This window comes from Lissotriton vulgaris, chromosome 2_1, assembly GCF_964263255.1.
Source record: "Lissotriton vulgaris chromosome 2_1, aLisVul1.2, whole genome shotgun sequence".
In the NCBI taxonomy this organism is placed as follows: Eukaryota; Metazoa; Chordata; class Amphibia; order Caudata; family Salamandridae; genus Lissotriton; species Lissotriton vulgaris.
In genome coordinates, this window is record NC_141687.1 from 1,736,979,164 (window position 1) to 1,737,003,529 (window position 24,366).

A 24,366-nucleotide genomic window follows, 5' to 3' on the forward strand; every position below is an offset into this window, starting at 1 on the left:
TCCACATTCCGTGGAAGTTCTTTTAAATCGTACACAGACCCAACACTTGACCATAGCAAGACTGACAGGTTATGAATTGACATTGTTTCAACCACACATAGAAATCAGACGCTGCAGCACATTGAATCCTGCCACACTTTTGCCATTAAGCGGCGTAGACCCACTGAAGCATGATTGTATCGAACGTATTACTATTACGACGAAACCCAGACAAGACTTGACAGATGTCCCATTACCAGACCCAGACCTGACACTTTATGTGGATGGTTCATGTATGAGAACAGGTACAGGAGAATTAGTGGCAGCTTACGCAGTCACAACAGACACCGAAGTTATAGAAACAAATTGTATCGACACCCTGTCAGCTCAAGCAGCAGAGCTCATCGCTCTGACACAAGCCTGTATTCAAGCCAAAAATAAGAGAGTTAACATATATACTGATTCACGTTATGCATTCGGAGTCGTTCACGATTTCGGAGTCCTCTGGCGAGAGAGAGGTTACTTGACTTCTCACGGTGCCAACATTCAACACGGTCCCCTCATTCAAGCCCTGTTAGATGCAATACATCTACCCACTGCGATATCTATTATGAAGTGTAAGGCACATACAAAGGTTACCGATACGATCTCCCAGGGTAATGACCTGGCAGATCGAACAGCTAAGCAAACTGCCCAGAATCGAATGCATACAACTGACTTGACAAAGACTATAGTTCCGACACCATCACACTGCATGACAGTCAAGGATCCCACACATGATGTAATCGACATACAGACACATGCCACACCAGATGAAATAAAGAAGTGGACTGAACTAGGAGGGATCCAAACAGATCAGGGATGGATGACGAAGGGAAAATCTACATGGTTTCTTCCCGATTCTATGGTTCAAGTTATCATTAACACAGTACATAGTCCAGCACACCTAGGGGAAAAGGCAATGCTAGACAGCATTCAACACATATGGTGCAATAAGAACTTACGAGCAGCAGCGAAACAAAAAGTGCGTACTTGCATGATTTGTTGTCAGTTCAATCCAGGTAAAAGCATCCCTGTAGAGAAAGGTGGATTTCAGCCTCCCGATCACCCTTTTGAAGTCCTCCAGATGGATTATATCCAGATGGAACGTTGCCGAGGATTTAAGTATGTCCTCGTAGTCGTATGTGCACTCTCCCGATGGACAGAAGCATACCCAGTCCCAGATTATACTGCTCCGACCACAGCCAAGCAACTGGTTCGCGAGTTCTTCCCACGGTATGGTTTGCCCCGTATCGTGTACTCAGATAACGGTCAGCCATTCTCATCCGAGCTTGTGAAACACATAACACTCCTGTTAGGGTATCAGTGGAAGTTCCACTGTGTCCGGCATCCCGAGGCAGCAGGTCTCGTGGAGCGTCATAATCAAACTCTAAAGATCCGACTTTCCAAAATATGTAGAGAGAAAAGCGTTGACTGGATAGTAGCCTTACCAGTTGCCCTCTTCTATATGAGGATGGTCGCGCATTCTCGAACCGGGCTATCCCCGTATGAAGTGGTCTTTGGTAGGCCACCAAATATGTGGGGGACGCCTATACCTCGTAAAATAACAGATGTAGATTGTGTTATGCTGACAGATTACCTTGCCTCCTTGATGTCTGCACTACAATCTTGTCGTTCACAGGTAGCTGCCGCCTTTCCCGACAACACCGAGGTGAAGCCCCACGAGGTGGTCCCGGGGGATTTTGTCTTCGTGCGCAACTTCGATCGGAGAAGTCCACTGGAGCCCCGCTGGCAAACCCCGAAGTTGGTTCTTCTGACAACAAGGACGGCTGTTAAATTGGAGGGCAGAAAAGGGTGGCTGCACTCGAGCCACATCAAGAAATTCCACGGACTTCCTTCGGACTTGGACTCTAAGCCCTGCCCTCCTCCACAAACTGACTCAAAACTCCCCCTGGTTGAGAAAACCGCCTCCGAAGAGTATAGACTAAAACTACGGTCTAGCAAGTCAGACAGTTTAATTGTTTAAGTCCTCCCCTAGGTGAATCGGTTAAATTAATTTCTGAAATGTATCCCCTAGACCGAGATAGAGAGAGAGATAGACAGAGACAACTGAAAAAACGTGCATATTGTAAATCACTTCGTAGTCACTGTATAGTGACATTATTAATTATGTTTTTCCTAAGCCTTCTTGTTATTGCTGCAAGTATATTATTACACGTGTATTACCCTATTTTCAAGCGTGCACAATCTGCTTACAATGTCACTGCCGAACATTCTTTTAGCGAGTTACCCCCACATGAACTTTCTTACAGACTTGCGCTGCGCAACAACACATTCCTTAGTATGTTACATCACTCCCATCAGACTAACAATGCTACAAACTGTTGGATATGTGGCCGACTCCCTCCTTACCAGAAATACAAGGGAGTTCTGCCTCTCTTTCCGTACCCGTTCACTCACAATGGCTCCTGTGGGGCATGGTTTAGATTGATTAATTCTTTAGATTCTGACATTGCTGTTTACAATGGGAATTGGGTTTGGGGAAACCTGAACTCAGTTCTACTCAAAGTCTGTTACCCTGACAAGAAGGGACTTCCTACTAGAACAGGAACTGATCTAGAAAATGAAGTATATGGATTAGGTAATTACACAATTAACCTCATGATTCTTACTGTTGAATCCGAAGCTGCACCAGTATTGCCCGCTATGTCAGTGTTACCAGTCAAAGGTGAATTATGTATCAGAAAGAATGGTTCAATACACTTAGGTCATAGTAAATGCACTACTGTGATCGAATTCAGTGATCAAGGCAAATCCACGTTTAGAGCTACACGTCATTCCTACTTTGTTTGTGGCCATATCGCATACATACGTTTGCCTCCAGATTGGGACGGTACCTGTTACATTGCATTCCTTCTGCCACCTGTTTTCCTAGCTCCTCCTGATTATCACAGAAATACCAATCTAGTGAATCATAGACTCCGAAGAGATCTCCCGATTGTCGACTACACTGAAACGGCATGGGAGCAATACACAGACTTCAATAAAGGTTTCTTCCCCTACTTAGGTGCTGTTTTCAATAGTAAACTGATACGCAAATTGACTAGAACACTTGAAGCAGTAGTGAATGAAACTACCTCCGCTTTAGGCAACTTAACAGAGGAGCAGTCCGCCATGCGGGTTGTTGTTCTTCAAAATCGTCTTGTCATTGACATCATCCTAGCTGATAGGGGTGGAGCTTGTAAGGTCATCGGGTCAAGTTGCTGTGTTTTCATTCCAGAAAACGCGCCAACGGTATATAAAGCTATAACACGTCTCCATAAAATTGCAAGTCTGATACATCAGAATCCAGGCACCTGGACTTGGTCCGGTTGGTTCTGGACTACGTTGACCGCTTGGGGATGGAAGATCCTATCCTTCCTAGGCATTGGCCTTCTCATAGTATTCAGTTGCTGCCTATGTTTACAATGTGGACCAGCGATTTGCGGCTTGTGCGCCACATCATGTATTCCGCATCCAAATACAAAACGTCAAAAGAAGAAAGAAGAGCAAATGATGTTACATGAACAGATTGATCGATTCATGCAGATCGATATATCATGAAGGGTCCGTAGGGGACAAGGAGGGAATGAGGAAATATACATTTTGTGATCGATTGTGTCCCCTATCTTAGACCCCACCGACTCCGTGTACATGCTACAAGTACATGTAAGTTCCCTCCCTTTCAAGCTATAAAGACGCAAATACATTTGCGTCCAACGTTAACATGTCCTCTTCCAAACCCACCATGAATGGGTCAAATAGCCCGTCCCTAAATATGCCATGCCAACGTCTTTATGTAGTGCACTTTACACGTTGCCAGCTTTGGCGAAGTAGGCCCTGAAAATCTGCCATCGAGCCTTCTCCTGCCTTCTGGCTCTGAATCTCAAGACTGGGTTTTGCATCTGTACCCGTGACCTCTGCCTTACTTCCTGTGCGGCTAACGGTGCTTGGCCCAGCCTGTTGCCTGCCAAGACTGTATTCAACCTTCGAATTATCTGCTCCACTCCTCGAAAATACATTCCTGTCTAGTAGTTTCATGTCAACATCCTTCCAGCTGCAGATCAAAGGGTTTGGCCTCACTGTCTCTATGCAAGTAATTCATGCCTCTGTTTCCATGGTAGGCCCATGCCCTCCCTCGCACCCCTCGCATCTCATGCAGACACGTAGACGCTCATACACGCACTCACAGCCAGTATAGAATAGCCTCTTGTCCGAGAGACCTTTTCCTTCCAGATAATACAGTTCCTTAAACATGAGATATTAGATACAATTTGGGATTAGGTTGATCTGACACCCAGACATCTGTCTCCACATATAGGGCTAAATGTCAAGTCCCCCTTCACCCTCAAGTTACACGTACATTACACGTCATACTGCTGCGCACGCATCTCTGCCATGTATTTTTGCTGACACTGCCGGATTCACTTCTGGATCCGCCTACCTGTGATATCATGATAAATGACGTTCTTGTTCACGCCTTCATGCACGCCTATTGTAACGCCTTTTGTATTACGTACATGCACTCTTATCTCTCTTCTCAGCTGTTACGCCTCCTGCATATGCCTTTACTGTAATGCATTGACTATATATATGAATGCCTGTCAATAATGTATTGTCGCATACTTGCATGCTCGCCTATTACCATTGACTCTGTCAGTCTGTCCCTTCCCGAACCTGCGTGGTGACGGAACGGTATGCCACCTTGGCTCGAGCCAATATGCTAATCACCCAATTCCTTTTATAGGAATAAAACCCTTTTTGAGAAACCTCAAATATCACGGATTTTGCCTCTTATTTATTATGAGTTATTCTTATTGACTTTACCGCATAGAAATTCAGTACCAGGTAATTAATTTTACCACAGCAGCAAGATAATAACAAACAAACAGAAATAGTGCAAAACAAAGCACTTATATCAAGACAACCATCATTACACATTTCACATTTAAGCCCCAATCCTAACCAATGTCCTCTACTTCACATTAGATGGGATACCCCTGTCTTATACATGATGGACTTAATTACCCCGCCATATATTCCCTCACTGCCCCCATATCAATAATCCTAATTTCCTTTTCCTAAATCCCTTTACAGCATATAAACTGTATTCCATATTATAGACATTAAGAAACTTAGCCCACCACATCTCAAAGGGCGGGGCCTCTTGCTGCAGCCACAAAGTGGCAATTATCAGCTGAACAACCCTCATGGCCATTAAGATTAAATACTGATGCTTATATAGTGACTGCCCCTCACCGACCTCCTCTCCAATACTCACCAACATCATGGATTGAGAGATTTTAACACCATCGCCGGTTATTTCTGTCAAAAACCTCTCTATAGATTCAATTACGAGGGTCCAATACTTCACATGCAAAAAAAATGAACAATATCTGCACTATCTTGACAACAACGAAAACACTTCCCACCATGCTGACCGCCCCATTTCATCATTTTAAAAGGGGTGTGATATAGATTAAATACCATTTTATAATGTTGACTTTGTAGGTCATCCGATCTACCCTCAAGCAGTACCTTATAGATGACCTTGCTCTTACCATATTGTCTACCAGATTCTACAATTTTAAACTTCGTAGTACAAATTGAGTGTTTCCCCCAAAAATCCCAACTTTTTAAGTATTTAAAAAATGCGTAGTGGGTAAATGGAATTTATCCACCAACTCAATAAATGCATATACTCGGCCATCGTCATGATATATGTCACCAAGTCGGGTAATCTCCCTCCTTCTCCAGCCTATCACAACCTGGTCACCAAAAATAGAGGGCGGCACTCCCGTAGCAATAATGGGGGTATACATATAGAGTACAGGAATCTCAAAACTCTTCTGTACAACTTTCCATACTTTGAATAAGGTGCTCAATACCTTAAAACGTGTTCTTTTAAAATAACTACCATCCACTCTATTGAAAAGGCAGTGCTTTGCCTCTTGTCCTAGGATCTTCTGATAAATTGAAGGGGCTTCGGCAAGGTTCCTAACCTCTTCTCCAGTAAGTAATATATAAGCATTAACCAAAATACACGAATAATAATACAAAGCAAAATCCGGTATAGACCATCCTCCCCTTTCTCGAGAGAGAGTCACATATCGGGCAGCCCTACGAGGTTTCCCCGGGGCCCACATTAACCTAGAACAGAGTGATTGTAAGTATTGAATTTGTTCATGGAAATCCTCCAATGGCACTGCCCTAAAAAATTATATAACACAAAGGTAAGACATTCATTTTCAACACGTTATGTTATGTTATGTTAGGGTTTTTTTGTAAAGCGCACGTACGCCCGTGGGCTTCATGGCGCTGTTAAAGTAGGAACCTAACACAACAACTTACTGAGAATAAGCCTGTCTGAACAGCCAAGTTTTGTAAGAACGTCTAAAAGTTAGAAAGTCTGGGCTGAGCCTAAGGGAAAGTGGTAGGGAGTTCCATAGGACAGCGGCTAAGTAATGGAAACAGCTGCCGCCCTGACGCTTTCTCTTGTAAGAGGGAACAACCAGCAAGTCTTTATTGATGGATCTAAGATTGTGAGTGGGATTATATTTGGAGACCAACTGATTGATGAACTGAGGCCCTGTGTTTTGGAGACTCTTGTATATGATGCAACCGGACTTAAACATGATTCTTTGAGATACAGGCAGCCAGTGTAATTGTTCTAGACCAGGCCTGATGGAACACCGCCTAGGTTGTTTAAGAACAAGTCTTGCTGCCTGGTTCTGCACTAGTTGGAGTCTTTTTAAAAGGCCAGATGGAAGGCCCAGGTACAGACTGTTAGAAAAGTCCAGCCTGGAGAGTACCAGTGCGATGGTGACCTGGATAAGGGCTGAGTATGTCAGAAATTGTGCAATCTTTTTTATTTTTCTAATCTGATAAAAACTAGCAGAAACAACTGCTCCAACTTGAGCTTTTAATGAAAGATCCGATGCAAGTATAACACCCAAACTCTTCACTGAAGAAGCAGGAACTGGGGCAGGACCAAGGCTCAAAGGCCAATAATGAGGGCCCCAGCTGATACTGCTGTCCCCGGGAAGAATTAACTCGGTTTTACCCGGGTTGAGCTTGAGGTGGTTTAAGCTCATCCAGCGTTGTATCATAAGCATAGTTTGGTGGAAGTGGGCGACTGAATCAGGAGTATTCAGAGGGAAAATTAGCTGTAAATTGTCAGCATAATTAAAGATTGTGACATTGAATTATTTTAGAAGGTGAAGAAGGGGGCGCAGATACAAATTGAAAAGCAAAGGGGAAAGTGAGGATCCCTGTGGGACCCCACAAGTGGAGATGGTTCTTGAAGCAGTGAAAGGCCCTAAGCGAACCGCTTGAGTGCGGTTCGAGATAAAGGAAGTGATCCACTCAAGGGCGGCGCCCCTGAGGCCGGCCTGCTTGACACGGCTGACTAGAATAGAAAAATCAACCGTGTCGAACGCGGCAGACAAATCAAGGAGAACCAGTGCCTGGTGGATGCCTTTGTCCGCATTTGATCTTAATGTGTTTTGAACGGCCAAAATGACGGATTCCGTCGAGTGACAGGGACGGAAACCTGCTTGGTTAGTTTCAAGATAGTCACTATCCTCTATAAATTTGGAAAAAGATGTGGAGATATGCGCTTCCAATATCTTCGACAAATATGGAAGTAGAGAGATTGGTCTATAGCTGACCAAGGCTTGAGGATCAGCCCCAGGTTTTTTCAATAGAGGAATAAGGAGGGCCTGTTTGAATGGGGGGGGACCATGCCGCTCACCAGTGAAGAATTCAGTACAGATAGAATAGTTTGAGGCAGGGTTTGTCCTATTTCTCTATATATATGTGGAGGACAAACATCCTCAGGGGAGCCTGATTTAACTCGGGTAAGCAGTTGGGACAGCAATTTGTTGTCAATTGGTGGGAAGACTTCAAGTGTGTGAGGATTGAAAAAAGCGTCCTCCAGTGAAGGAGGGACCGGGGAGTTGATAATGCCTTGTTTTATATCCAGAATTTTATTAATAAAGAATGTGTTTAAGGAGTCGCACATATCTTGAGTAGGGACAACAGGAGGAACAGTTCTATCGCTGTCACACAACTCGTTCACCATCTTAAAGATATCTTTGCTTTTGTTTTGCAAATTTGCAATAAGCTCAGAGAAATAAGTGGTTTTCTGTGATGAGATGGATTTTTGGTACTCTTTGCGAGCAGCGCAGTAGTTCTCCCTATCCTGCTTAGAATAGTTAGATCTCCAGATCCGTTCTTTTTTACGGACTGCAAGTTTTTCCGCCTGCAATTGTGGGGTAAACCATCTGTGTGTGTTATTCGGGCAGGAGCGGGGAGGTAGAGTCCATGGGGCGTGCAAATCTGCAGCACCTCCAATCCAATGGGAGATAGATTCCTCCATCTCGTCTGGACTACCTACAATAGATGGTAGGGTTGTAGTTAGCGAGTGTAGAAAATCAGGAGTACTGATACTCTTCCATTTCCTAATTTTCCCCAGTTTCTGGGGTCTCAAGGCCTTGTCGCAGCTCACCAAAACGGTGAATTGGATGAGGTAGTGGTCTGACCAGATGCATGGTTCGGCGACCAACGTGGATATGTTAAGGTCATAGGACCATACCTGGTCAAGGCTGTGACCCTTCCGGTGAGTGGAAGACTCAATGTGTTGGCATAGGTTAAGGTCGACCAAGAGGTCTTTTGCTTCTCCTGCTTGAGCATCTGCTTCTACTGCGTCGAACCAAAGGTTAAAATCCCCTAAGAGAAGGGTTTTAGAATAAGTTGTAACCAATGGGGCAAGTTGCTCCGCTAGGGCTGAGGGGAAAGCAGGCATGGAAGAGGGGGGACGGTAAATTAAAACAGTTAAAATAGCACCACAGTCCGTGTCAATTTTGAAGACAAGGTTTTCAATGCCTGGCAATTCAAGTGAGGGTAACAGTAGGGGTTTAATGGAGTTCTTGAAAATGGCGGCAACTCCGCCACCTCTCTTGCCTGAGGGGCGGTTCACAGCAAAAATATAGTAGTCGCCAGGGAGAGTGGCCAGAATATCAGGTAGGGAGTCCTGGGTTAGCCAGGTTTCTGTCAGGTATAATACATCCGGTTTTTCCTCCGTGAGTAATAGAAACAGATCTGTTTGATGTTGTACCATGGAGCACGTATTAAGGTACATACAATTAAGGGTCTTGGTGAGGGGCGTAGGTGGAATTTTGCCGACGTGCCGGGGGGTGTCGGGGAGTAGCTCAGGCACTGCAAATGTGTGCGAGGCAATACCGTAAGTGCTAATGCGTTTACGTACATAAGGGACAACGATAGGGCATAGATGGTCAGGTGGTCTGAGAGCCTGAAGTTGCAAGCTCGAATAAGCATATTTTTGGGCATAGTGCCTGGCCCCTGGCTCCGGACGCGCGCGGACGGGCGCAGACGGGCTTGGCTTAGGCGTGGCTTCGGCGCGCGACGTTAGCTTTGCCTACTAATGACAGATGGAGATTCTCCCACCTTTCAAGTGACCTTTTTACTCCCGAAATGATATCACATCAGTTAACCTCAGTAATCTCTTTAACAAAGGTGCGGATCTTAATACCCAGATAGGTGGCTTCCTTAACACACCTGACATCCCCATCCATTGCCTGACTTGTGCATAGTATTTGTGTTTTAGCAGTATTGAGTTTATTCCCAGAAGCTGCCCCGAAGGTTTGCGCGAGAGATTGTATTTCGGATATGGCAAGACTGGGATTAGAGGTGACAATCGCTATATCATCGACGTAGGCCAGTACAGAATACCGTTCTTGTTGTGCTATACAGGGCAAAATCTTTCTACTTTGTTCTAACATAAGAATAAAGGGGTTAATATATGACGCAAATAAAAGTGGTGAACAGGGACATCCTTGTTGTGTACCTCTGGAAATCAAAATAGCCTCAGAATAATGTCCCATTGCATAAATTTCCGCTGTCGGGAGACGATAAAGGGACTTTAGAGTCAGTACATATAGCCGTGACCAAAGCCCATTTATTGGAGTCCCCTCTAGAGGAAATTTCACGATACCCGGTCGAATACCTTTTCGGCATCAAGTAAGATCAAGCCAAGTTCTCGGGATTCTGCCTGTGCAATATCAAAGAGAGTAATTACTCTACGCACATGATCTACCGTCCCTCTCTGGGTATAAAACCAGGCTGTTTTAGAGAAACTATTGACGGTATCATTTTTGCCAACCGTGTGGCCAATATTTTTGCATAGATTTGTCCGTCAGCATTCAGGAAAGAGATTAAACAGTAAGACCCCGGTAATTACGATGGTTTACCCTTTTTCTGAAACACACAAATATTAGCCTTGGACCAGGTTCGTGGAATCTCCCCTTTCTGCGCGGTTTGCTACACTAAGCATATCATTTTTAATCTCATGAAAAAAGGTCTTAAAAACTTCCAAGAGGAGCCTATCTGGTCCCGCAGCTTTCCCTGCTGCAAGAGAACTAATGACCTGCTCTACTTCGCACATAGAGATGAGTTCCTCAAGTCTTTTAGCATCCGTTTGATCCAGCTGGCCCCATTAAGAGGCTGGAAGTTCCATATCCATTAAAGAACGATCCCCAGTCTCATTCTCAGTATATAATTCTGAATAAAAGCCACGAAATAGTTTAAGAACTTCCTGGGGATCAGGCAAAATAACCCCCACCATAATTTGAATTCCCTTGATTCTTTGTTTGGTCTTTTTTTGTTTTGAAATTTCTGGGCTAAACACCGCCCGTGGTCTCGCCGTACTCATAACATTCTTTTCTGTATATTTGATATTTTATGGCGATCTCCTTACTCCATTCAAGATTAATTTTGGCCTTGCATCTCTCTAAGTTGTTCAGAGATGCAGTGGTATTATCTCCTGCAGCTAGAGCAGTGGCTAATTCCTCCTCGGCGGTCTTAAGCTCATCATATAGAGCCTGCAGTGCCAGTTTCACTACTTTACATTTTAAAAACCCAAACCTCTGCGTTTTCCCTCTAAATCCAGCTTTAAATGTATCCCATACGACCAACAGGATTCCAAATATTTATTAATTATAAAAAACTCCTTTATTACATGATCAATAAATTTTTCATCCATCAAATGCTTCCTGTCGAATGTAAACATTCTGGGGGCTACACACCTAATCATCACCGGGATTTCAACTAGCATAGGTGCATGGTCCGAGGTCACCCTTGGATATTCACTGGTTTTCTGTCCAGTAAACACAACTGATGGTATAAAACAATAATCAAGCGGAACGAGCCACTTATGAGGGTGTGAATAAAATGTATAACCAGGGTCTTGTCTGTGCAAGCTGCTCCAGACATCTAATAACCCATGATCAGTTAATAATTGAAATAGGGCCTTGTTGACCCAGGGTTGCCTACCTTTATAATAACGCCCCCCTTTTTGGAAATCTTCCAGGGTCAAATTTATATTAAAGTCCCGCATATAAATAGAGGAGTGGGCCATGTAGCGAGCTCCCCATTCAGATATTCCAATATTATGGCTTTATCAAGATTAGACCAGTGTATTGTACAAAGGGTAAATGATGCCCCCCTGTCCTACATTCCACAATAGCCCAGCATCCAAAATTATCTGCTAAGGTGTGCCTGGTAGCTTGAATATAAGGTCTAAACAATATAGCCACCCCTCTTATCATGCTTGACTGCCTTGAGATTACTAATACCATATACCCTAATTCTTCTAAGATCTTAAGTTTTGCCCACCGGATATGTGTCTCCTGCAGACACACCACATCAGGCTGAATACCCCGCAGCTCTCTGGAGACCCTCTGCCTTTTATCATAGTTATTTAAGCCTCACACATTCAGTGTGCATATTCAGAGGCCGATGTTCACCATATTTTCAAGGTTGCCTGACCAACAAGTCTACACGCAAATCTTTTTATGTTTCTGAAAATTTCTTTGCTGCTATGAAGCTTCCTTTTTCTTTTGCTTTGACCCCTCCCACACCCCACCTTCCCTCCTCCACCCCCTTCCCCTCCCCTCCCCTCCCCTTACCACTCTAACAACAACCCCTACCACCCCCCCTCCTTTGAGGCTTTAAGACTGCCAGTCCTTGCGATGACATGCTCCCTACACCCATAGTGCCTCCCACATCCATCAGACCCCCAAGTAGTTAATCCTAACATACCATAAATGAAAGGGAAATCAGTAACCTACAAGCCAATAGACAAAAAAAAACATAAATCACATTCCCTTTACCCAGGCGTACCCTGTTACAACTGCTGGGGGACATTCACCTTCAATGACCAGAGTTATACAAATGCTTAAACATGTAAGAAAAATAGAGCTAACAAAGTATATATGCTACATCATAATTCAAAAGACCACATCCCTCTTTATCCTCCTTTGAGGTTTTACAGAAACTCTTTCGCCAGAATTTCAGAGATAAAAATCCTAGTACTCCCTTTGTGAATAATTTTAAGTTTAGCTGGTTGTAATAAAAAAGCTTGGGCCCCCTGATTCTGAAATTGTACAATAAGTTAACGTAGTTGCCACTGTTTCTCTACCGTCTGATGGCAGTAATCAGGCGTGACATAAAATTCAACCCCCTTACCAGATCTATTTCTGTCGGGGCAGGCCAGATCAGAGACTGCTTCCAGTGCCAAAAAGTTGTTAAATGAGATCAGTATAGCCCTTGCTTTTGCCACCTCTGCCACCTGACCTGGCCGAGCCTGGAAAGAAAAGGGAAATCGGTGAGCCCTCTGAACCTCTATCTGCCAGTCCCATTGAGTTAGTTCTGGAAACACCTCAGTAAACAATTTGATAATGAATTTACGAGGATCCTGCCATTCAATCCCCTCGGGGATTTGCAGGACTCTCAGATTACTCCGCTGAGCTCTGTTCTCCAAATCATCAAGTTTCCATAATACATCTTCCTTTCCTGCATGTAAAGTCTCATTCTCTGTCTTTTGCGAAACTAATTTGTCCTCCAGATGCGAAATACGTGCTTCTGCCCCAGCAATTCAGCCATACTGAATTTTGTAATTTGCGACAGACATTCTGTCTCCTCAGACTTTCAGATCGTGTTTCCTCCCTATGCGTCATAATTGTTCGATATATAAGGCTCTGGGATACCTCGTCTGATACCTTTTCTGATGGCTCTAATATTCTTTGGATCGCAGGGGGAGTCAGCTTTATCTGGGGGTCAACCATTAACTTATGTGCCAGCACTGGGGAGTGAGCATACTGAGAAGAGCCCTCTGTCAAGGTCCTTTTCTTTCATGTTGTCTGTGGGCTCCCCTCCGATGAATCCTCCCCTCCCGCATACTCGGAAGGTATAGTACTATGGTCACTCAGCTCAACCTCATTTTGCTCCATGCGTGATTCGCCTTTTCTCCTTATCTCCTCACTGGATATTTCTGAGTGGTCCGAATGATCTGATAATGAGAAGAACTTCTCTACAAGGTCGACTAACTCCGCCTCCTTCTCTAGTGACTCTAGATTGAGTGGCTCTGTCCCAGTGAGACCCCCAACTAACCCACCCATTCGATTTTCACTTCCGACCACCAAGTTATCGGTCAGGAGTATGTGGAGGGGTTTTTTGTTGATTCCAGTGTAGAGGGCATTGCCCTAGTCCAGTCTGCTGAAGATGAGGGTGTGAGTGACTGTTTCCCTGGAGTCAGAGGGTATCCATTTAAATGTTTTACATAGTCTGCGGAGGGTGTTGAAGCATGCAGAGGAGGTGGCTTTGATCTGGCGATTCATAGTGAGCGATGAGTCCAGTATGATGCTGAGGTTACGTGCATGGACTGTCGGGATGAGTGGGTTTACAAGGGCAGGGGGCCACCCCACCAGGTGTCATCCCATGAAGGGGGTGAAGCCGAGGATGAGGACTTCAGTTGTCGGGGAATGTGGCGAGTTCAAGAGAGCATTTGATGATTCAGTATAGCATAGGTCGGGTGCAATGGCTGTGGTGGTCCTGTGGAATATGTGTGGTGGGCAGTGGTCTGAATGTGCCCCAGAGTGGATGCTCTTCATTGGTATTTATGGTGTCTTTTGTTGTGAGTGGGGGCCAAGTAAGTAGCGTCTGTTAGGTGGTGTCGCAGGGGTGGGGGTTGGGGTGATGCAGAGGTCTTTGTCATCATAGTTGTCATAGAGCGTCTTGATCTTGAGGTGAAAGAAGGAGCGGAACGTCTGTTGTTTCGCAGTTTGGTTGGCAAATTCCTGTATGATGAAGAAGAGTTCCATGGAGCTGTGGGCATTGGAGAGAATTCTGTCTTGGAGGTAGTTCTTCTTTGTGGATTTGATGAGTTGGTGGTGTGTTGTGGTGGCTGTTTTGTAGGCAGTGCTTGTTTTTGGGGTTTTGCTGTTTCTCCATGTCTTTTCCAGTCATTGCAGGACCACTTGGATTCTTGGAGTGCTGTGCTAAAGCAGTTTGCTTTCCTGTTGTGTCATGTTGTATTTTTCTGGAGGGGTCGATATATTGGTGGAGGTTGCTTGCCCGGGTTTTGGCATCTGTCATAGTTGGGGGTAGAGTATCGCTGAGGGTGGTAGTGAGGTGCTCTTCGGAGACTTTGTTCAAGATTCTGCGTGGGAGGCGGCGTGCATGCTTGTGAGCAGTGGTTCTCTAAAAGAGACAAGGACATACCCCCAAAAGCAAGACCTCTTGGAACAATTCAAAACTTTTGCCGAAATCACCATATTGAATATCCTTACAGAACTCAAACCCTCAGACCACTTCAGTGATCCTCTATCTTCAAATGAGATGAAGAGGTCTATACTCCCGCTATGGCCCAAGATAGTAAATGCTTCTCGATTTCAATGTGTGATGCCAGATTGCCTAAAGTCTCGGCAGGTAACCCCTATTCCTAAAAAACCCTTGACGGATCATAAGCACCTAAATAACTTCCATCCAAACACTAACATTCTGACTCTGGTGAAGCTCCTCGAGAAATGTGACTATGTCCAACTATGTAGCCACATAAATTAATTCCATCTCGGAGATCAATTCCACTCTGGATCCATCAGGGCCATAGCACTGAAACGGGCCTACACACATAGTTGACGATGTGATAAGATGCTGGATCAGAACGAATCCTACCTTCTAATTCTCCCTGACCTTGTGAGTTTTTGATACTGTCAAGCATGACAGCCTCCTAGACCTAGTGGAATGCAGTATGGGACTATCTAGGTTCATGTTAAACTGGTTCGCCTCTTTTATCCATAATAGAATGCAAAGAATCAGTCAGTTCTTTTCAAATTTCAATCTGACCATACTAGGTGTTCCACAGGATCCATGCTCTCACCCACTCTCTTCCACCTGTTAATGGAACCTTAAACTGAAATTCAGAAATCTTCTAACATCCACTATCAGATGCAAGCTAACTATACCCAATAGTACCTAACAATCTCTGCCCACTGTGGATATCAGTTTTCTCCATACAACAATTCATAAAATCCAAAATTGGCTGACCTACATTCACCTCAACAAAAACTCTCTCAAAACAAAATTCCTCCTAATCACCCCACCCAAGCAATCTCCCATTATTGAAGAGTATATGAAACAACTAACAGCTCTCAGCTATGTATCAAAGATTATAGATTCCACGAGTTCACTGGGAATAGTGCTAGATAAGAACCTAAACATCTAGGAGCACATCAGTACAGCCACCAAAGGGATGGCCTTCTAAATAGGCATCTTAAGAAAAAAAAAACCTTTCCTATGTCTAGGATTATGGAAGTGCAACCCTTTGTTGTCTACCTAGATACAAGTTGGCTCTTCTAAGGGCCTCTCTTAAATCTGTTGCAAGGTTCATCACAGGATCCAAAAGAAACAACCACATCTCTCCTAATTTGAAATTTCTAAATTGGCTGCCATATGAGGCTAGGATTCAATTAAAAATTGCCTACATGACCCACAAAGCAATCCATTGTACCTTGCACAATAACAGGAACTATCTAGCAGCTGCAAATACTTCAGAAGAACCAACGCTTTTTTGCTGAAACCACAAAAAATGTGTGATAAAAAGAAAACCTATAACTGTGCCTTCTCAGGTATTGCCCTGAGAATTTGGAACTCCCTGCTCCCTGAAACCAGACTTAATACCTAAACTGTGGCTTTTAAAAAAATGAAAATCCTGCTGATAAATACTTTTCTGAACAAGAATTCACAACATCCTCCCTCTGGAGAATGTTATGGTAGATCTTTTTCACCCATGTTTATGACTTCTTATCTTCGCTGCTGTGTGTTGATTTGTCAGCCTAGTGTTGTAGGGGTCTCTTTTCCATCACCTCGGCATTGCAACTTCCTGTATTGCTCTTGAATCTGGTGGTGTTTTGCTAAACCTGTTTCTTCTCCCTGTACATATGTAGAGCACTGTGATACCCACTTGGGTCATGTTTGCACTATGTAAAACTCAATAAATAAATAAAATGGTCTCAACTTACTTAGTGCCCAAACTACAGCAAACGTTTCTCTTTCAATGGTACTCTACCTCTGTTCCTGTGGAAGTAACATCCTGCTAATAAAAGCTACCACTTGGCCGAGGCCCTTCTCATTCAGTGGTGCACATCATGCAATGAAACATCCAGCTGCATGATGAATTAATTAGAGAAGTCTGGGGTACTGAGCACAGGTCCTGTGCACATGGCTTATTTGAAAGATTCAAAGGCTTTCTGATAAGTCCATGTCCAGATCACCTTTCTGGTCTACTTCTTGGAAGTCAGCTCATATAAGGGGGCAACAATGGTGCCACAGAACTCAACAAATCTGCAGTAATAGCCAGTGAGGCCTAGGAATGATTTCACTTCTGTTTGGGGTTTAGGACGTTCCTAGGGCATGATGGTTTCAATCTTGGCATGGAGGCACTGCACCTTGCCTCAAACTACCAGGTGTCCCAAATACACCATTGAACCCTGCTCAATCTGGCACTTGCTTGCCTTGATTGTCAGGTCTGCCTGTTTCAGGACCTGAACACCTCATGAAGGTGATGCAGGTGTTCCTTCCAGCTGGAACTATAGACAGCAATGTAATCTAAGAAGCAGCGACAGAAAGTCTCCTTACCAGTCAGGACCCTGTTAACTAATCATCGGAAGGTATCAGGGGCATTCTTCAATCCAAAGAGGATCACCTGGAATGTGTAATCTCCCTCTGGTGTTGAGAACACTTTTTCCCCCTAGGTCAAGGTGATCTGCCAGTACCATGATGCTAAATTAAATCTACTGAGGAATTGTTTGTAGAAAACCATACAACCATTTAGTTCATTACCGTATCATAAAAAGTATTCCCTATTAGGTTGAAGGGCTTCCCCTAGATCACCTGCACATTCCATACCATCCCTTAATTGTACGTCAAGTAAGCAAGATTAAGCAGCCCTTCTCCTCTCATCAACAAGACGTCCTTCACAGACTAGCAACTTCATCTAAAAAAATGCAACCAGCCTTGAGTGAGTGAAAAAACTCTTTCCGCAGACTCATCCTTGAGGTATGCCATTGGTGTCTATTTCTTCCATTTCTTGTGTTAAAGTGCTGATGTATTGTCATATCTGTGGGCAACGCATGTACAGGATTAAACAGTGTGATAAATTAATAGACTCAAGACTGCAGTACACTGCTGCTTGGTGCAAATGCTGTACATTTCCCACTGTATTGCATTCACCATGTGGCTGAGTACTTTTACTCTCCCAAGGATATAACCAATCTTCTTTTATCACTCTCTTACTGAATCAAAATACTCTCAATACTGGCAAAAAGGCCGCACAGCAATAGGTACGGAAAAGTGATGGTCCGATTTGGCCCAATGAGAGGCCGATATTAAAAATCACAACTTATTGTGCCAACGTTTCTACTAGACCAATAGGCTTCAACTGGGGTGTCAAGTGATTCTGAGGACAACTTGACAAACCTGCCTTGCTGTTTGGATTGCCCGTGGATTCCTTGCATCTCCACCAACGCCTCGCGGAACCCGCTGCGCGGGTCCCGCTTCGCAGAGGGGCGCTCTCCTTCGTGGGCTGTTAGCTGCTGCTGGGGTAAGACAGGGGCTGAGGGCTGCGAGCAAGAGGGCTGGGACTACATTTCCCAGGAGTCCCAGTAACCCCGCCCGTTCCACCTGGGCTGCTCTCCCTCCCCGCCCCGCCCCCAACGACCGGGTGATCAAATACCGGCTTGCCCTGCACTTCGTGGGACACCTTGACAAACCTGCCTTGCTGTTTGGATTGCCCGTGGATTCCTTGCATCTCCACCAACGCCTCGCGGAACCCGCTGCGCGGGTCCCGCTTCGCAGAGGGGCGCTCTCCTTCGTGGGCTGTTAGCTGCTGCTGGGGTAAGACAGGGGCTGAGGGCTGCGAGCAAGAGGGCTGGGACTACATTTCCCAGGAGTGCCAGTAACCCCGCCCGTTCCACCTGGGCTGCTCTCCCTCCCCGCCCCGCCCCCAACGACCGGGTGATCAAATACCGGCTTGCCCTGCACTTCGTGGGACACCTTGACAAACCTGCCTTGCTGTTTGGATTGCCCGTGGATTCCTTGCATCTCCTCCAACGCCTCGCGGAACCCGCTGCGCGGGTCCCGCTTCGCAGAGGGGCGCTCTCCTTCGTGGGCTGTTAGCTGCTGCTGGGGTAAGGCAGGGGCTGAGGGCTGCGAGCAAGAGGGCTGGGACTACATTTCCCAGGAGTCCCAGTAACCCCGCCCGTTCCACCTGGGCTGCTCTCCCTCCCCGCCCCGCCCCCAACGACCGGGTGATCAAATACCGGCTTGCACTGCACTTCGTGGGACACCTTGACAAACCTGCCTTGCTGTTTGGATTGCCCGTGGATTCCTTGCATCTCCTCCAACGCCTCGCGGAACCCGCTGCGCGGGTCCCGCTTCGCAGAGGGGCGCTCTCCTTCGTGGGCTGTTAGCTGCTGCTGGGGTAAGGCAGGGGCTGAGGGCTGCGAGCAAGAGGGCTGGGACTACATTTCCCAGGAGTCCCAGTAACCCCGCCCGTTCCACCTGGGCTGCTCTCCCTCCCCGCCCCGCCCCCAACGACCGGGTGATCAAATACCGGCTTGCACTGCACTTCGTGGGACACCTTGACAAACCTGCCTTGCTGTTTGGATTGCCCGTGGATTCCTTGCATCTCCACCAACGCCTCGCGGAACCCGCTGCGCGGGTCCCGCTTCGCAGAGGGGCGCTCTCCTTCGTGGGCTGTTAGCTGCTGCTGGGGTAAGACAGGGGCTGAGAGCTGCGAGCAAGAGGGCTGGGACTACATTTCCCAGGAGTCCCAGTAACCCCGCCCGTTCCACCTGGGCTGCTCTCCCTCCCCGCCCCGCCCCCAACGTCCGGGTGATCAAATACCGGCTTGCCCTGCACTTCGTGGGACACCTTGACAAACCTGCCTTACTGTTTGGATTGCCCGTGGATTCCTTGCATCTCCACCAACGCCTCGCGGAACCCGCTGCGCGGGTCCCGCTTCGCAGAGGGGCGCTCTTCTTCGTGGGCTGTTAGCTGCTGCTGGGGTAAGACAGGGGCTGAGGGCTGCGAGCAAGAGGGCTGGGACTACATTTCCCAGGAGTCCCAGTAACCCCGCCCGTTCCACCTGGGCTGCTCTCCCTCCCCGCCCCGCCCCCAACGACCGGGTGATCAAATACCGGCTTGCCCTGCACTTCGTGGGACACCTTGACAAACCTGCCTTGCTGTTTGGATTGCCCGTGGATTCCTTGCATCTCCACCAACGCCTCACGGAACCCGCTGCGCGGGTCCCGCTTCGCAGAGGGGCGCTCTCCTTCGTGGGCTGTTAGCTGCTGCTGGTGTAAGACAGGGGCTGAGGGCTGCGAGCAAGAGGGCTGGGACTACATTTCCCAGGAGTCCCAGTAACCCCGCCCGTTCCACCTGGGCTGCTCTCCCTCCCCGCCCCGCCCCCAACGACCGGGTGATCAAATACCGGCTTGCCCTGCACTTCGTGGGACACCTTGACAAACCTGCCTTGCTGTTTGGATTGCCCGTGGATTCCTTGCATCTCCTCCAACGCCTCGCGGAACCCGCTGCGCGGGTCCCGCTTCGCAGAGGGGCGCTCTCCTTCGTGGGCTGTTAGCTGCTGCTGGGGTAAGACAGGGGCTGAGGGCTGCAAGCAAGAGGGCTGGGACTACATTTCCCAGGAGTCCCAGTAACCCCGCCCGTTCCACCTGGGCTGCTCTCCCTCCCCGCCCCGCCCCCAACGACCGGGTGATCACCGTAAGAGCCATAAATTAACGTGTGAATACCGCTGCACGGGAGCGCGCGGGAGGGCGCCGGGAGAAGCCCGGGACAAGGGCGGGACCGTCTGTGGCCGTCAGGGGCCGAAGGAGGCCGGGCTGGGCCATCCCCCTGACAAGTGCTCCACAGTTCCTTCTACAGTAAGTGATATCTGATATACTGTATCCTATTGGTGTGAAGTAGGGCAATGTCTGCCTCAACAAGTACTGCCAGCGCCCGTTCGACTACTCCACCGGTTGAGATTGGTCCACTGGCAATTGGCCCTTTGGATAAATTCTTTTTTAACCGTTCATCTTCAATTGACAAAGAGTTATCCTTGGCCGAGAGGCGCGCAGAGCGCAGACTATCAATTGAACTACTTAAAAATTCTACGGACAAGCACCTAACTCTAACGTATCCCGCCCTGGTAACACCATTATCTTCTGTAAATCTTCCAGTTGCCAACGAACAATCTGAAGGACAGGTAAAAGTAACAAATAAGGAAATTGTTACAGAATCGAACAATTCCAGTGGGAGTCATATTCACCCTACATTGCTCCCTGACTCTGGTGCCCAGGCTATCCTGGCTCAACCCAAGCATGGGTCCAAAAGGAAAAGAACTGCTCCACTGAGAAAATGTAAAATTGTGGCCAAACCCCCTCAAAAGCATAGGAAGCTACACAAAACTGTGAATACTAGAGAGGCTGTTATTGAAGAAAACCATAGCATAGAAAGTGTTTCGAACGCAAACATTGCTCCTTTGGATAGCCCAGACTCTGAAGAGAATATTTGTCCTGAGACTGCCTTACCAACTAACGATAAGTTGTTATCACTTGCAAATCTGCTCCCTGAGCTAGAAAAATTACTTAGACTAATACTTACCCCGATAGAGGATAAAATCGCCAAGCTTTCTGATAGGTTAAACCACTTTGAGCAGGCAACGTTAGATAACTTTTATTCCACAAAATCTTTGATTAAAGTTAATGCTAGGGTGGATGTAAGTACAAAGCACCAGGGCAATATTAACCTTGTTACCCAAGACAAGGGAAGAAGGCCTCAAACCAATCCCCCATTACTTTCCAAGTCAAGTAACACCACTGTCAACACAACTCCCAAATCTATTGATTTGGTACACTCAGGCCCTGTTCAACATCAGCCTAACACTACAAACCCAGCTCAGTCTATGGTACTCCAGTCACAAATTCCATCTCCTGTTGCTGGTCTAGGGGTTACCGTATGTCCCCCAGCGGGTAAAGCTCCAGTACCTACAAAAGTAACCAATAAGCAGATAGTTCCAAACAATCCTGTGGTCGGGAAAGGGGCTAATGCATGTCCTCCAGCGGGTAAAGCTTTAGTACCAACCCAACCAACTAATAACCAGTTGGTGTCGAACAAACCTGCACCCCGCCCTGTTCCTACAGTTTCCAAATCTATCCCACCTCCCTTGACAAAGCCACCACACAGAAAACCCCCAGTGAATCTTACTCCGGATTCCTTCCCCTATGTAGCAGTCCTTATAAATGTTCCACCGCTACCTATAGGGCAGAGAGAAACCTTCCAGATGCTCAAAAATAAGATCATGCACTGGTTAAGGGAGAATCGACCTCTCCCAGGAGACATTGATGGGTTAATCATAGGGGTAAGGAGAATAGACTGGATAGGGTATACACCGAAAAGCCTGAGTGGGGACTGTATTGTGGTCAACTTCCAAGACCCAAGGGTGGCGGGATGGATAACTAGGCAGGGATGGGGTACAAACAAGGGAGGTATTGGAATTGTAGATCTTACCTTTTTTTACCCCCGCCCAACCAGTGTACTGACTAGCCTGCTTAATGAACCCCTAAATCCCCCCACTGTACCATGTCCAATCACTTCCACACCAGCTCCATTATTTGGTCAAAACTATACCACATGCACAAACTATAATCCTCATGCTGGATTGCAGGACCCGGGATCGGGATGTTGACAAATCACCAGAGAGCTGAGTAGTAGTAATGGAGGGAACAACAATGAGTCCAAGGGGGCCTGTGAAGATCATGTTGGTACTGCTGTTACAATCTTAACTGTTGGTTACACAGAGAAGGGGAGTTTTGTTGCAGAGGGAGGTACTGGGATGGAAAATATAAATGCTAGTGCTGTGAAATTACCCTTATCAACAGCTAACATGGTAGTTGACACCATTGATGATCCTGCGAAGGTCACCAACAACATCGAAAGCCCAATAATTTCCCAAGTGTGCTCCAACATTAACAATCCTGATGGGACTGAGTCTAGCTTTGGTACACTTCTATCCTGGAATGTTGCAGGGTTGGGTAGTAAGTTAGACTCCCAATCTTGGGTGGAATATATCAGTGGGTTTGATGTTTGTTGTTTCCAAGAAACCTGGGCTTGTGACCCCCTCTTTTGTTTTGGTTATTTAAACTTTTCCATACCAGCATCCAAAGGTGGAAGTGGTCGGCCTATGGGAGGCCTTACTGTATGGATAAAACAGGACTTGGACATTACTATCAAAATGTTGGACCTGGGAACTAGCGATTTACAAATGCTAAGAATCTCCACAGATAAGGGTTCGTCAATGGATTTGTACAACGTTTATGTAAGAGGCAGTAATACAACCTATTCTTCCACCCTAGAGCTGCTGTTTGCCTCCTTAGAGACCAAGTCCCAAGATAGTAGGGTAATAATAGCCGGGGATCTTAACAGGACTTTTGAACCCTTAGACTGCACAAATGATCCCTTAGGGAAGGATGAGGACAACCTTTGGGGAGTACCATCTTTATTTTTAAACCTCGTCCCACGGTGGACAAAAGACATCCTATTACTAAATGCTATCTGTATGGAACATGGTCTAAGTGCACTGAACGGGAGAACCCCAGGGGACAAGGAGGGTAGTTGTACCTTTGACAACGGTAACAGCAGGAGCAGAATTGATTATATAATATGTAGTCTCCAGCTGTGGCAGGGGGTTATTGATATGGCCATTAGGCCTAGAGTAGAAAGTGATCATAACCCCCTTTGTGTGACCCATAGGTGGTGGAATGTCGGAGTGGGTAACTTGCACCTAAGGAATGATCAGATTCCAGTCATGAGCAACGACGAACGTAGGCTAAAATGGCCAAGGGTATTGGCTAATGAGGAAACCATGACCTATATCAACCATGAGGTGGGTAGCGCAATTTCCGCAATGGAGGCGGCAGATCCAATAGTTCCTGGGGCTAGGGATATCACTGATATCCACAACAAGTTATTTTCCCTCCTTAAACCATGTTTTTTGACTAAGAGTAAGAAAGGGAGGAAAACCCAGGATGTTGGAAGGTGGTTCAATCGCCAATGTAGATCCGCACGACTGGAATTGGGACAAGCTATTAGGAACAGGGACAGTGCTGCAATAAAAGAGACAAGGAAATTGTACAAATTGGCCATTTTTCAAGCCAAAAGGAAATGGGACGAAGACCACTGGGCCGAGCTAAAAGAGGCTTCTAGTAATAAGGACTCAGGACCTTTTGGAAAATTATTAAGTGGGGTAGAGGAGGTGGCCCAGCAAAGCCTGATAATAATGTAGCTGAAGATGCCTGGGTTGACTACTTCAGACCACAATATGCCGAAGTCATGCACCCCGGGGTAGGTGAGGGCATAACGCCAGTCTATGCTATTGACAATTTGTTCTCCTCCAAAGAAGTAGAAATCGCGATTAGTTCCGTGAAATGTGGGAGAGCACCAGGGTTAGATGGGATACCCCCGGATATCTTCAACTATGATATGACGAGATGGGTGAGGTATATCTTTTTAGTAGCAAACGCCCTAGCCAAGGGGGGGTTGGTCCCCGACCTTTGGAAAGGTGCAATTATTATTCCCATTCACAAGAAGGGAGATCGCTCACTGCCTGCCAACTATAGGCCCATAAGCCTAATAGCAACCATGCAAAAAGTAGTGGGGAGAATGGTTGCAAACCAGCTTATGGACTGGGTTGACGACAACAACGCCCTTTCCCCATACCAAGCTGGATTTAGGCGAGCAACCAGCACCATTGATCAGGTTTTCCGCTTTACCATACTGCGGTGGAAGACGGTTTTACTAGGAAGAGGCTGCCTGTATGTCGCGTTTGTCGACCTGCGGGCGGCATTTGATCTAGTCCCCAGGTTTAAGCTATGGTTGGTCTTGCAAAAGCTGGGAATTCCTGTTGATTTGCTCACACTAATTATGCGTCTA